The 14,056-nt window shown below is 46.0% G+C and overlaps 1 long non-coding RNA gene across 1 annotated transcript in view; it reads right to left on the minus strand.

The window, feature by feature from the left end:
* Window positions 1-147: 147 nt before the first annotated feature.
* The window catches only part of LOC104911615, a 15,972-nt gene continuing 2,063 nt past the window's right edge, over window positions 148-14,056 (minus strand). The window contains exons 2-3 of the long non-coding RNA XR_004160250.1: window positions 4,158-4,240; window positions 148-2,854 (exon numbers count right to left, since the gene is read on the minus strand). This is a non-coding gene — a long non-coding RNA (uncharacterized LOC104911615). The remainder of the gene's footprint in view (window positions 2,855-4,157; window positions 4,241-14,056) is intronic.

Consider the following 14,056-nt stretch of genomic DNA (forward strand, 5'->3'; position numbering starts at 1 on the left):
TCATTTGACAACAAGTGGAAGTTCATCACTGGTTAACACATTTGCTGCTAATGGATCAGTTGAAAATGCTGGTTACAAAGGACCTCCCAAAAGAGCAAAATAGAGCTTTTATTTGTTTATATCTACAGAGTTTGATACATACATATATATTTATGAAATGTTTCTGTTTGTCTGTCTTCCTGGGAAATATTTTTTGTCAGCTCTGGACATCAATGAAACCTGAATTTAATAAACAAAACCTAGCACAAAACTAAGGCTTCTTACACTCTGTGACCCCACTGGCGCAACTACATTTATCTCAGCTGCTGATAGCAAAAGGCTGAGCTATTTCCAGATCATGGACTTCTGCAACCTGTTCTCCATACCCTTACACAGCTTGCTGGTTGACTTGCACGTGAAAGGTCATTTTCCAGCCTAAGATCAAAGCCTTCATACAAGGTGATGGGGACTGAATTGAATTTCAACGGGATTTGGAGTTTGGTACACATTTTCCATTGACTTTTTTTTTTTTTAGCTGCAGTTCAGCTGCACTTTGGAAAGGCTGCCATGCTTTTAGAGAAAATAAATAAACCTTAGTGTGAGGCAACTCATGTGCTCGAGGGTTTGGTTTGAACAAGCTGTTGCAGAACAGGGAGATCCGGCAGTCCCAGGGACACAGTGCCAAAGCACACATGGCCCCACAAAAGCCAGCCCTTGGGATATCATCACCTTACACTTCACTTTATGCAAAGCTGCCTGATGGGTTCCTAAATCACTTCTGTGGGGCAGGGAGGAGTGACCAGGCCGAAGGCTCGTGGTTCTAATAATGTATTGATCGCAACATAGGCCTGCCTGAAGTGTTTAAGGGCATATTTAGGCTTTAATTTAGGTCTTAACAGAGGCTTTGTGGTGGACAAGCTGCTTCACAAAGTGGTCCAGGACACGTTGTTAAGCAGCAAATCCCTCTCCATCGAGAAAGATGGAGCAAAGCCACCAGGTCCTCCTGCCCATGCCCATTGACACCAGTGAGCACCCAGATGGGAGTGCAGCTGTAAGGCTGCTCGGTGAGCACCAGAGGCCACTGTTCCCTTAGTCATGCTGTGAGGAATTATCTTCAGAAGGCAGTGAAACATTGCCAGCCTTTTCATGCGTGCACATCCTCTCTGGTCTCCCAGCTCTCTGAGAACCAACCAGTTCATATGATAACAAGAAACAAACAGCCAACGGGGACAAATCAGGGCGGCTTCTTGGAAGTGATAGCAAATAATCAAGCATAAGCTCTGAATCCTTCCTTTGCTTATTTCAGACACTGCCTGCATCTATCAGGCCATCAAACAAGCCCGGGCAAATGCTTGTGGCTAATTGTTGGCCAATGTTGGCTTCACAGTGGCTGAGCAAAGTATTTTAGCTCTGTGGCTCACAATGCTAAAATAGCAGCACCGTAGGGTTCCCATCCTCTACACCACAGCTAGGAATTGCATATAGCACAGTCACCAGCCCTAAGAGAGAGCAGCTATAAACAAACTCAATGGATGGACCATTGTGACTGTGCACGATGTTTCTTCTTTGCACTCTGAACTTTCCTGGGACACGCATCATGAGTTCGGCAGGCTGAGAAGAAAGCTGGAAATTGGGCTGTGAGCTGCAATTCAGGCAGAAGGTGGCAGTGCAGGTGTTTGGTAAAGGCTGAGCAGCAGCGGGCAAAGGAGATGGGAGTGGTGTAAATCACGCCGTGAGCTCTGATAAGTAATGGGAATGGACATGGGAGAGAAAACCGTCATCTACTAAATTCCAGCTGTAGGAAAAATCGCCATTTCAAACCACTCCGTTTCAATCATTTCTAACGTTAGAAATACCAGCACTTACAAATCTTTCCTGGAGGGAAAACCTGCATTTTTCTAATCTAATGAGGATCAGTAACGTTGATTGACTTGCCACAAAACAGCTCTCCAGTAGTATTCCTTTGAAGACAAGCAACCACTTTTGCATGGGGAGTCCTTGTTATGCAAGTTAATGCTTACTGAAAGCATTTCCTTGTCCTACAGACTGCAAATGTCATGGTTGTATTGGTAGTGCCTTTGCACAGGGAATCCATGGAAAAACCCAACCCCTGGGCTCTGCTTAATGCCCCAGGCAAAGCCTTGCATGGCCAACAGCTTTCTGGTTTTATTAACAGTTGACTCAAGAAAAGTACTACCTCTCCCTATAAGCTTTATCCTCATCCTTTAAGGAGAAAAGTCATCTTCTCAAAGTGGTGATACATTCAGGTGACTATTTTATCTTATTTGGATGAGTGGAGGGAGACATCACGGAGGCTGACACGGTAGGATCCCAGCTGCCATAAAATAAACAGATAAAGGCAGCCATATCAAAGCAAGGCAAAAAACAGAGGCAAAAAGGCACAGCCCAAGGAAAGGCATTTTGGCAGGTGGAGAAGGCTGTGTGCAATGGTACAGCACTGGTGCCAAAATATGCCGTGGTGGTGCTGCAGAGCTTGTTAGCTGGGCATTGCCTGCAGGATGAGATGTGTTTGTGTATGCCTGAATTATCAACATTAAAAGAAAAGCTGCTTGATGCGAGTTCTCACCAGCAGATCAGAAAGAAGAAACATTTGGGAAAGGATATGCTACCAAAGGATCATCCCTTTGAGAGTGGCAGCTTTATATCTGTTGAGTTTGGGTTTCTTCCTGTTGGCTTAGCAGGGCTTGAGTCAGACTGCAGAGACATAAACACAGGGCAAGCCCAGACGCTTCCCAAGTCAAAAACAAACCTTCTGCCAATTGCCCATCCATGGCTCTTCTGCATCAAAGTCTCAGAAATAACAGCCACAGCTCCTGAAGAGATTTCCTTGAGTGGAGAGAAGATCTCTGTGTGCCTGCGGGAAGAAAACAAAGCCCAAAGTATTCCTCATCCCGTAGGGATCACAGGTTGGAGGGACCTGAGGAGGTTATGTTGGCCAACGTCCTTCTGTAAAGCAGTATCTGCCCTTTTGAGAATGCTGTGAACAATTTGTATGGGAATGTGAATGAAAGGGATGGAAGGAAACAGCATTATTTGGTGATGGGGAGACGGCCAGGGGTTTGGAAACTCGGTTTCCATTCCCAGAGTTGCCCATCTCCATCTGCCCATCCAGGTTTGGGATGGGGAGGTGGGACCTCCAGGGGCTGATGGCAAAGAGATCTTGATATTCCTGCATCTGTCTTCAAGCAAAACTTTGTATATCAAAACCGTCCACAAGCCTATTATCCAAAACACTCTGCTATAATAATTTCAAGATGTTTTCCTTCAATTTTGACTATTTTTGTAATGCTCTCCAGCTTTTTGGTACAAGCCGGATAAAGCATTGTTTCTACTCAGAAACTAAAACTTCAGATTTAGATCACAGCAGTGCCAAAACATTTTCTTTTTAATCTGGGGGCAATGCCTATTCCTGCAGATAGTTTCAGTTCTGATAAATCACTTTACCAGACAGAATCGGTAAGTTTAGCTTTGTTTAGGGCTTTAACCCTTTGTTGTGAGCCCTACCGACAAAGCGTGCTGCGTGGCAGCTAGTCATGTTCTGATTATTTATCCATTGAAAACATTCAAAACAGAAGAGAAGGGCACCTTTTAACCCATGAGGCTGTGTTTAAGGGAGATCCCACAGCTCTCAGCCCTGCACAAGATGTGTGCAGGCAAGCTGGTTTGCCTGGGTATATCCGTCCTAGTCAAAGGCAGCCTCGTGCTTCTATCATCTTTTGTGAACTGGTGGATCTGCTCAACAGGTAACACAGCCACCAGTCCTGAGCTAATCAGACTCAATTTGTTGGCGTTATTTGGCTTTTACTTGCCCAATTGCATAGAAAATATTTTCACTTTTCCTTTTTACCTCCTTGGAAATGACCAAGTTTGGGTAATCACACAGTTGGTATCAGAGCAGTGCACTGGCTTATGCCCCAGTTCTGCTTTCCAGAAGGGATGGAGCTTCCCAAGGGATGTACAAACACACTGGGAGCAATGAGCATTGCAGGAAGCCCAACAAATACAGAGTTCTGCCCCTTGCTCAGTTGGCTGAAGTTGCATGGGATCAGCTCACCACCATTTCCATGCTGGGTGGCTTCCTGACAAACATGCCAGATGCACAGAGTGCAGCCTGGTCCCACCAGGGTATCACTGATGAAACAAGCACGCCTACATACCTGTGACATTGCAAACCAGGAGAAAGCAAGAACTCATGCCCCCTCTGCTCCAGCCACTGGATCTCCCGTGAGCATCATCCAGCCTGGACACACATTAAAGATCAAATATGGTCACAAATGCAGCACCCTCCCACTATTTGCCACTCCTCATGCAGCAGTGACACCACAAAACCCAATATAAAAGGCTGCAGGGCAATAGGACCAGCAGCACACGTCCAGCCCCTTGCTTGTAAGACAGCACAAATCCTGCAGACAAACAGACAGACAGACAGACAGCCAACCAGCAGGATTTTGCCGCTCAGGGTAGTTTCTACTTCTATACCCACAAATACCACTTTGTAACATTAATTTCTCTTTAAATCCTTCACTATTTTTTCCCTTGCTAAGCTGCAGCTAGGAAAACCAGCCCCACAGGATCATCTCCTGCAGACACAGCGACACAGAATCATAGAATGGCTTGGGTTGGAAGGATCATCAAGTTCTAACCATCCAATCGTCCAAGTCCTCTCCATCCCCACCACATATCCTCCACCTTCACCATCCCCACTGCCTCCACCACTGCATCCCTCCAATGCCCCTCCATCATCCCATCCGTCACCCCATCCATGACATATCACACCCAGTTGCCTTACAACCTTCCCTAGGAAGGGGATTTTACACACAGGCAACAGCGAGCTGTGGGTAAAGCAGAGGTCAGCACAGCTGGCTGTGACTGAGCTGTAAACACACCTGGCTGCAGCAGTTTATCTCTTCCTTTCAGCATGCCCAGTGCTGTTTTGCACTCAGATTCCTTTCTGAGCCATAAAGGATGATGGTTCAGCACCTGGGATGCAGCCCCTGGGCAGACCCAGCATCCTCAGCTCCGTGCAGCAGCAGGGTGCAGGAATGCCCAACCCCTCATGCAGTGGACTTTCCAGGATCGCATCCCATTGGACTCCTTTCCTCTTTGGTGAGATCAAGAAGGAGTTTTAGACAACACTGTTGGATGGAGGAGCTGAAGGAAACTGAGAACTACACCTCCACGTAGGTCTCTGGGAAGGAGAAAGCACACAGCTGCTACCCTTACAGGCACACTCCTCTCCCGAGATTATTTTATTCTCCTTGAAAGACCCTATAAAAGATTGAATTCAGGCGATCTCTCCCTATTTGTATTCCTCCCGCGTGTTTCTTTGAAACATGTTTTAATTCTCTCCATTCCCCAACCTCATTTCAGTTGGTGGTGCTGGAAGGTATTTAAAGTTACAGCCATATTCCCATGGGTTTCCATGAAAGAAATTAGGGAAGAACAGAAAAAAAAAAAAGAAAAAAGAAAAAAAACAACCAACACAGAAAGAAAGCCCTTGCCTGTCTGATGCACAGCAATGCTTATGTTTCAATTACAGAGAGCGAGGGGCCAGACTCAACAGAGAGTCTGAGACAGGGGAAAGGAAGAATTATGTTGGAAAACCAGACTGCAGCCATAAAGAGGCGGCTGCCTGCGAGGGGTAATCCCGTTAGCAAGGCAGCCAGGTGGCTAGCAGGCTTCCTATCCCCATTGTGAGCGTGCTGCTCTCCAGGACAGGGATGCCCCACCAGCCTGTGGGTGAGGGCATTAAATAAAACACACACCAAGAGATAACTACGCAGCCCTGCCTCTTTATCACAGTCAGGTGAATTAGGGCTTTGCTGCTCCCCAATACCAGGGCTCCCTCTGCAAACACAAAGATGGTGTGGGATTTTATGAATGGGGCTGGGCAGTGCTCTGAGCAGTGATGTGACACGGTTCAGCTGCCTCCCTAGGGAGGCAGGGGACGAGATAAACAGCTGCCTGGCTCCTCGAGGCCGCTTCTCCCATTACTCAGTGTTTTCCTGACCGTGTCTCATAAATCCCTTTGCTGTTTGGCTCCTGTATGCTGGTGGAGGGTGAAGGCAGTGTACCCTGTTCCCGGGCTAACAAGGGACTGTTTGAAAGCAGCTTTGAGCAGGATGACGTCAAGCAAGAAACCTCCAAGAGGATGTTGCAAGCTGGGCTTTGAAGGCAGGGTTTGTTTGGGAACATCAGGCTTCAGCTGGATCCGCTGATATTGGGCATGCCAATGAGACATCCCAATTACCAGGCAGAACTGAGTAAGAGGCTTTCAGACTGCGGGTACCTTGAGATGAGCAGCACATAAACATCCTGCCCGCCTCAGCAGGGAGAAACCACCACCCCACATGCTCTGTCTGAACCGAGGGCACAGGCACCCAGAGCTCCTCCCTGCGGGGCAGCAGAGGCTCAAAATAGATGGGATGGGGGGAAGAAAGACAGCCATTGCACGCACCTCATCCTCAGGCACTGCTGAGGTTTCTGGGGTTTGGGACTGAGCATAACATATCATCGAGAATGGAGCGGGATTAATATTTGAAAAGTGAAAAGAGGCAACGTTGCATTCATTTTTAGAAGGGTAGATAGGGAACTACTGATCTGTCAGCCTCACCTCAGTGCCAAGGAAGATCGTGGAGCAGATCCTCCTAAAGCAGTGGAAGAGAAGGAGATGATATGGTATAACCAGCATGGCTTCACCAAGGACAAGCTCTGCCTGACCACCCTAGTGGCCTCTGTGATGTGTTATGTAACTGCATCAATGGACAAAGGAAGACCACTGATTCATTTATCTGGATTCCCATAACATCCTTCTCCCCAAATTGGAAAGATATGGATTTGATGGGTGGATTGTTCAATGGATGAGGAACTGGTTGTGAGATTGTACTCAGAGAGTGGTGTCCAGATGGAGATCAGAGTGGTCTCCCTCCAGATGAGGAGCCCTCAGTACAATGTTTTATTTCCATGATCTCTCAATTCCTAGCCATTACATAAAGCAAAAGAACAGACACAGTTGGACAACTTTTGTTTGGTGAAAGCCTGGATTTAAATTCCTGACTCTTTTTCAACCATTCATGATAGGGTTTATTTTCTAGCCTGCACCTTGAGAAGTCAGCAAGCAGAGCTGGAAGGTATCTATGCCAACCTGCATGCCATGAGTCGAGACCAGGACCTCCAATTGCTAAATTTCCTTTACGCATCAGTGAATCACCAACCTGTAAAAGGGAGAACGAAGAGCTCCTTCACCTCACTCACTGAGCGGTTTCATTTCATGCCACAGCTACCCATCTGCAGCTATATTCCTGTAATTGACCCTTTGGGAGCTTGCTGACCTTATGAAGGATGATTTGGTTTTGCTTAAGGAAACAAACCTGGCTGGTTGCTAGATGCTTTGATCCTGAACAGTGTTTGGGGCTGGGTGAAGCTATGAAATGATGTGCTGGTGAGTCACGACACCGCTTTGTCAAGCTGCATACCTGATTTTCTTGCTCCTTGTCAAATATTTGCTGTCTGTCTGAGTATAGAAAGGATATTTCACAGCAGAAACAAACGCCTGCCTTTACAGCAGTGCATCCCTCCACTGCAGGCTCCTGTCTCTCACACATACGCAGTTTTGCAGAGGAGACATGCATAAAGCCAACGTGAAATCAAAGTTGCACACAAAGCAAGAGAGACGACCAACAAACGCCAGCAGCTTCCAGGAAACAACAAGCTTTCAGAGTCCAAATCACCCTTGGTGAGAGCAAGCCCAGCTCCATTAAATTCAACAGCCGCTGTTACACTTTACTGAAATAGGTCTTTTAGGGTTTATTTGAGGTTAACTGCCCAAATCCCTGGCTTACAGACCTCTTTATGTCCAAGATAACAAATGGGAAGGTAAATAAGAACTAAGAGAGAAGCCATGCTTGCAGCTGGTTCCCTGCCCTCTGGCTCACTGCGTGCTGACAGTGCAGCTATGCAAAGCATTCAGCTCAGCACGCCGTGTGGTCATCCCACTTTGATTCCAGCCATTCCCAATGCTCTCCTCTATTTGCTCTTCGGGGAATTCACGTAGCTACCAGGTAAAGATGTCCAGCATAAAGAAAATACAGCCTATCTGCACTTTGCCTGACCTAAATGACATCTGGGCTTTGTCCACACCAGGAGGATGCTGTGGCAAGAAGAGCCCAGTGCTGGGACAAGGAAAATGGTTCTGGTGGAATACAAAACCCCAAGTGCTCTAACTTATGTCCCTAGAGCTCCTGTAAAGTTTCAGTCCCTTGTGTTGCTGGTCTTGCTGAAGCCAGGCTCTTAGCAGGAGTCCATCATCTGAAAGATCAAACAAAAAATATGTAGATTTTAATGCAGACACAAAGCTTGGTGGACTAGTGGGATTGGGAGGAGGAAGGAAGAAAGAAAATGCCACTGAAGACCAGGACGAAACAATGCCAGTTTTTTTTGGCCGTGCCCCTGGGATCAGAAATAAAACAGATCTGGATTTCAAAAGATGATCCACATTGAGTGCAATTAAACAGAAATTGTGTTAATAATAAAAGGATAGAATCACAGAATGATGAAGGTTGGAAAAGACCTCTAAAATCATCCAGTCCAGCCATCTACCTTCCACCAGTATTACCCACTAAACCATGTTCCTCAGGACCACATCTACATGTTTCTCTGAGGCTTCCAGGGATGGTGACTCCGCTATCTCCCTGGGCAGCCCATTCCAGCACCTAACCACTCTTCTGGAGAATAAATTTTTCCAAATATTTAACCTGAACCTCCTGTGGTGCAACTTAAAGCCATTACCTCCAGTCCTATCACTATTACCTGTGAAAAGAGGCCAACCCCCACCTCGCCACAACCTCCTTTCAGGGAGAGCAACAAGGGCTCCCATAACAACAAGGGCAACCACAGACCCTCCATTTTGCCAGGCAGATTCACAAACACAGACTGCCATTCAACAATCACAAAGCTGGGAAGGCTGTTGCTGGAACGTAGTGACTGGTCCTGGGTGCAGAGCTCTCAGAGATGTGAATTAACTGGAGAAAGTCCAAAAGGGAACATTAAGAAAGCCTAGAAGACATAATTTATGAGGAAAGAGCAAAAGAATGAAGGTTGTTTAGTCTAGAAGATGGATGGTTCTGACCTTCAGCTTACACACAGGACAAAAAAGAATGGATTAATCCTTTCTCAGCCGTCACGGTAGACAGTCAGAGTTGCAATGGGCTTAAAATGCATCAGAGATTATTTTGGTTACACATTAAGCAACGCTTTCCTATCACTGCTCTCCAAGTCTGCCTACGGATTCTTCATCTCTGGATCTTTATGTATTTTTTTATTTTAAGACGTGACACAAAAAATAAATTTATGTTGATTTGCATCTTGTTGGGGGTCAACGGTCTCATTTTTATAATTTTTTTGATAGAACTAGTGCAGCTCTCATTCACTAACCTATCCTGCTCTGTACAACCCTCATGCTCCCAGTAATTAAAGGAAACCACTTATTTCCCAGCTCTGTTTCATCACGCACAGCATCCTTTGCTGTCACAGGCCATGGGTTGAGGCACGCTCCAGCAGCTATTTAATTTGGGATAAAAGGAGCTCGGTGAGAATGCCCCATCTCCACCTATCTCACAGCTCAGGGAATGAAGCTAATTAGCAGTTGTAATTCAACTCAGCATTGGCACGTGCTTGCAGCAAATTGTTCCAGCTGCCATCATGTGCCTTAGGTTTACCAGCAGGTTAAATCAACCACCAGTGCCTGATTGATGTCTTCGGTATCTATCATTGCATCTACAAACAGGTTGTAATGCTCTGGAATGCAACACTAGCATTACCTAGAAACCAGAAGAGCCTGCTGCTCCTTTTTCCTCCTCTCCCAGCAGGTAGGGCTCAGTGTCGTGGTTTAAGATTGTTTTTCCTTTTTTTGCAAAGAAGCTTTTCCCCTTCATTTTCCACCCCTCCCATTTTTGACACTGGTCACAACAGTTCAGGAATACAAATCTTGCCCTGGACCTGAGAAAGTTGAGACCATAAAAATAGCATAAAAATGCAGCATGCTGGGAGGAGAAAGCTTTCACAGGGTGAGCTCGTGGGATGCTGTGTAAGTGCATAACTCAGGATTTGAATGACCATTCTTCCCCAGCATCCCCTGGAGAGTCTGCTTGGAGCCCTGCAGCACGTTAACAGCTAAAACCCATTATCCTCACAGCATCTTAAGGCCAGTTTAGGGACACCTCACTCTCTCCGAGACTGAAACAGTGGAAATATTCAAAAATGGACCAACTCAAAGCATCAGCTCTACAAATTACCTTCTGGTTTCTTCAATGCAGATAATTTTGGTTTTTGGAGCCCCAGACACGTAGAAGAGGGAGCAGCCAGCAATCCAAGGTGGTGGGATGGGATATTATGGGATGCAATATTTTTCACACAGAGGGTGGTGAGGCACTGGACCAGGTTGCCCAAGGAGGTTGTGGATGCCCCATCCCTGCAGGCATTCAAGGTCAGGCTGAATGTGGCTCTGGGCAGCCTGGTCTGGTGGTTGGTGACCCTGCACACAGCAGGGGGTCGGAACTAGATGAGCATTGTGGTCTTTTTCAACCCAGGCCATTCCATCATTCTATGATACCTCAGGACAGATGGTGTGATAGGGATGGAGGAGGTCCCTGGGGATGCTCGGGTTGAGGGAAGGCTGCCTGGGAGCTAGTGGGAAGAGAAGGAGGCCACGGAGGGGAAGGCCGAACAATAGTTATTTATTTTGATTTTAAAAACCCAAAATTTCTAGTTTGTTTATTCTGCGTTTTAGAGAGAGAATGCAGATTCCCAGAAAAAGTGTCTGGGAAAAAGAGGCTCCCATGTCCTTCAGCCCATCAAAGAACAGGACCACAGTGTTTATTTGAATAAAACAAAAAAGAACACATCCCCACAACAGCCTCTGCACAAGCACAGCCACATGCGGGCACTGCTGCATCTCTAGACATCACTGTCACTTCTGTCACTCACACGACATGGTTCAGTTTTCAGGATGGCTCACCCTCACCCCAAGGCTGATAGTTAGCCTAACAATAGGTCTGTGCACCTGAAGGATGCACAACAGGACCTGCTGTTTTACTGAACACCATCTGCCAACTGCACAGCACGACCAGTACTCACAGAGCAAGCTTGGAGAAGCAAGACAAGTGTCTTAACTATTGGCAACATTTGGGTTCCTTTCATCTCAGCCTGTCAGAGGGTAGGGGAATATTTTCAGGCTTTGAATTTACAAGTGCGATAGCAAACGTTTTATTAGATTTTCTTCACCTCCTCAGTTTTAACTCAAGCACAATATAACACAAGAACTGCAAGAGCTGGAGATGCTGCCAAAGGGAAGATTTTGCATTCTGCTCTTGTAATTGCAAAGGGATGTGCACTCAAAGAAGCAAAGCACCTTTCAGGCTGAATCCCTGCTATTCTTTTGTAAGAAAACTTGCTTCTGCTTGTAACAGAGTGAATGAAGCCACTCTGCAAGAGTGGGCCAACAGCAGACTTCAGTAAAGCAGAGAAAGTCCCAAAAAGCACTGCCATGACAAAAAGGGCCTGATTCTCAGAATGGCAGAGAAGGGAAAGAAGGGGAAAGTGTATTAAAGGAAAAAAAAAGTAACTCAAATACTGCAATAAAGAGTCATGAAATGCACTGCACATGTTTGTACTTACTGAAAATAATTTGAAACCAGGCTGGATGAACACTGAAGGGCTGCACAGCACAGTACCTCCTGCCATCAGACCTATCCAGGAGTTCAGGTATAGCAGAATTCATGTTTTTTTGTGTGTGTTTCTCCTGGTTAGGTTTTAATCAGAGTAACAGCCTAACTCCTTGTGTCCTGCAGTGAGCACTGTGAAATACTGCACAGCAGCCTAATGCCTGGACTAAGATAAAAACTAAAGGACAAATAGCCTTATTTTGCTCAAACCTTAGGCTGAGAAGTCCAATCTGGCTCTGCTTCAACAAGAAGGCAGCTCACATCCAGCGGAAGATCTTCCTTGAAAACAAGCTCATTGCAAATACTGAAGAAGGAAACCAGCCTGTGACTACTTCTGTGCAGATATCTGGTACGTCAAGCTCATTGGGACAAAAAGTCCCAGTCACCGTTTGTGACAGAATTTGGTGATAGTGTGCTTTTCACTGGAGGCTGAAGGAAGGCAGGTAATCACACAAAGAAGTGAGGAGTTGGTTTTATTCTACCGAGGTTTATATTCGCATGTGTTTCATGAGCTGAATCTCTGCTGGTATGTTGTTGGAAGAGCAAGGAACAACTCAGTTCTGCCTGGAAATACCTGGATTCAAAGCCATGAGCAATCTGGCCTTTAAGATCTGTAATAAAACAACTATGCGTTTCATACCAGTAACTTCTGGAGAAAATAAATGGACAACAAATTCATCTCAGTGTTATTAATGTCTAAATATATTTAGCCTTACACATGGGGACTGCTGAAAGAATTTCCTGTATGCAAAATTCTGTAAAGTAAAAGAGGAATACACTTGAGTGTATCTGGCAGCCATCTCAGAATAGACAAGAGAGCAAACCAACCTAACTATGCAGACACAGCCTTTGGGAGCCATTGGTTCCCAGTCTGGACTGGCAGATGCTGGGTGAGCAGTTCATGGACGTTCCACCATTCTGCATTCTTCCCTTCCATAACCTACATGGGCCACTTGTGAGGAAAGATGCTCGGAAAGATGAAGCTCTGCTTTGAGCCAATTGAGATGTCTGTACAATTAGTAAACTTAAACGGTTAGGCTGGGCTAAAACTCACTTGTTCTGCAGTTTTGTGCACCTTTCAAAATGCCTCTCCTCCTCCAAGCTGTCCTTGAGACTAACCATGAGCATTTCCCAGCCCATGGGAGTGCAGCAGGAAGCAAAAGTTAACCCTATGAACTTCCCTATCTTCCACCCTTCTCCTGCCAACAAACCTACACTCTTGTGACCACCTACATCAGAAGACCACTGTGAAATTAGAATCTCTGGGCTTCTCCTTTGGGAAAAGCAAGGGATTGTTTTCTTTGTTGATGCTGAACCTCTTTTGTGTAACACAGATTGCACATCCTGTTGACTAGACCCTTCTTACATCAGTTCAAGCCAAAGAAACATTGCTGATCACGACTGAATGATGACGGCATGAATTCAAGCCTGCACACAAGTTTTCCTCCCTCTCAAAGTTTCCATTCAGTCTGATTGATCAAATATTTGCTTTTCCTCAGAGCAGATAACACGTGTGAACTTACAAACTTCCACCATGTAGTACCCATGAACTCTTATCCCCTTCTTCTATTTATCTTGAAGGTACAAAGGGCGATTGATTTCTCCCATTAGAACCAGACCCAGGCTCTCAGTTTTCCTCCCCGCTGCAATCCTTGTTTTTCAGTCTTTGTTTTGGACTCGCTTGATTCAGAGAACAAAGGAGAACACAAGTGAGACGAGGGTCAGTCAGGAACAAAAACGAGCATTAAACACAGCCAGCCAAGCATCTGTGTAAAATGAAATGATCCATCTCCACCACTGGTCTCTCTCTATGGCAAAGGATCAACGTAAACTATAGCCCTTCAAGGCAATCCTGCCACTGTCTGGCACTCCACATGGAGGCAGGCACTTGTAAGAGGCGATTCCACCTCCTAGCCTCCCTGAGAAACTATGAACTCAGCTTCCAATGGGAAAGCCTTCAATCAATCAGGGCATGAATGCCATCTTGTCAGGTGCTTCGAAATCCCTGAGATACCATATAAAGTCTCTCAGAATTAAATTCTGGAGCCTGACTTACGAGGTCAAGCCTCCAAAGCCTCTGTCTTCAGCAGCACGATGCAAGTATGCAAGCTCCAAAGCACAGCTGGAGATGCTGGCAATGATGAGAAAAGCACAGCTTGGCACAGGGACAAAGCTATCCCTGCTTCTTGCTCTCCCTAACAGTTTTCAGATGCAGGCCCACCAGGCCAGGGAGGCCACTGGAGGAGTGATAGCAGGAGGATCTGCACCCTTAGGATGACCTCAAGAGATGGAATTGCTTCAGGAAACAGTGCTATGAGAAAGATCAGCTAAAAAAA

The sequence above is a fragment of the Meleagris gallopavo genome, chromosome 7, assembly GCF_000146605.3.
Source record: "Meleagris gallopavo isolate NT-WF06-2002-E0010 breed Aviagen turkey brand Nicholas breeding stock chromosome 7, Turkey_5.1, whole genome shotgun sequence".
NCBI lineage: Eukaryota > Metazoa > Chordata > Aves > Galliformes > Phasianidae > Meleagris > Meleagris gallopavo.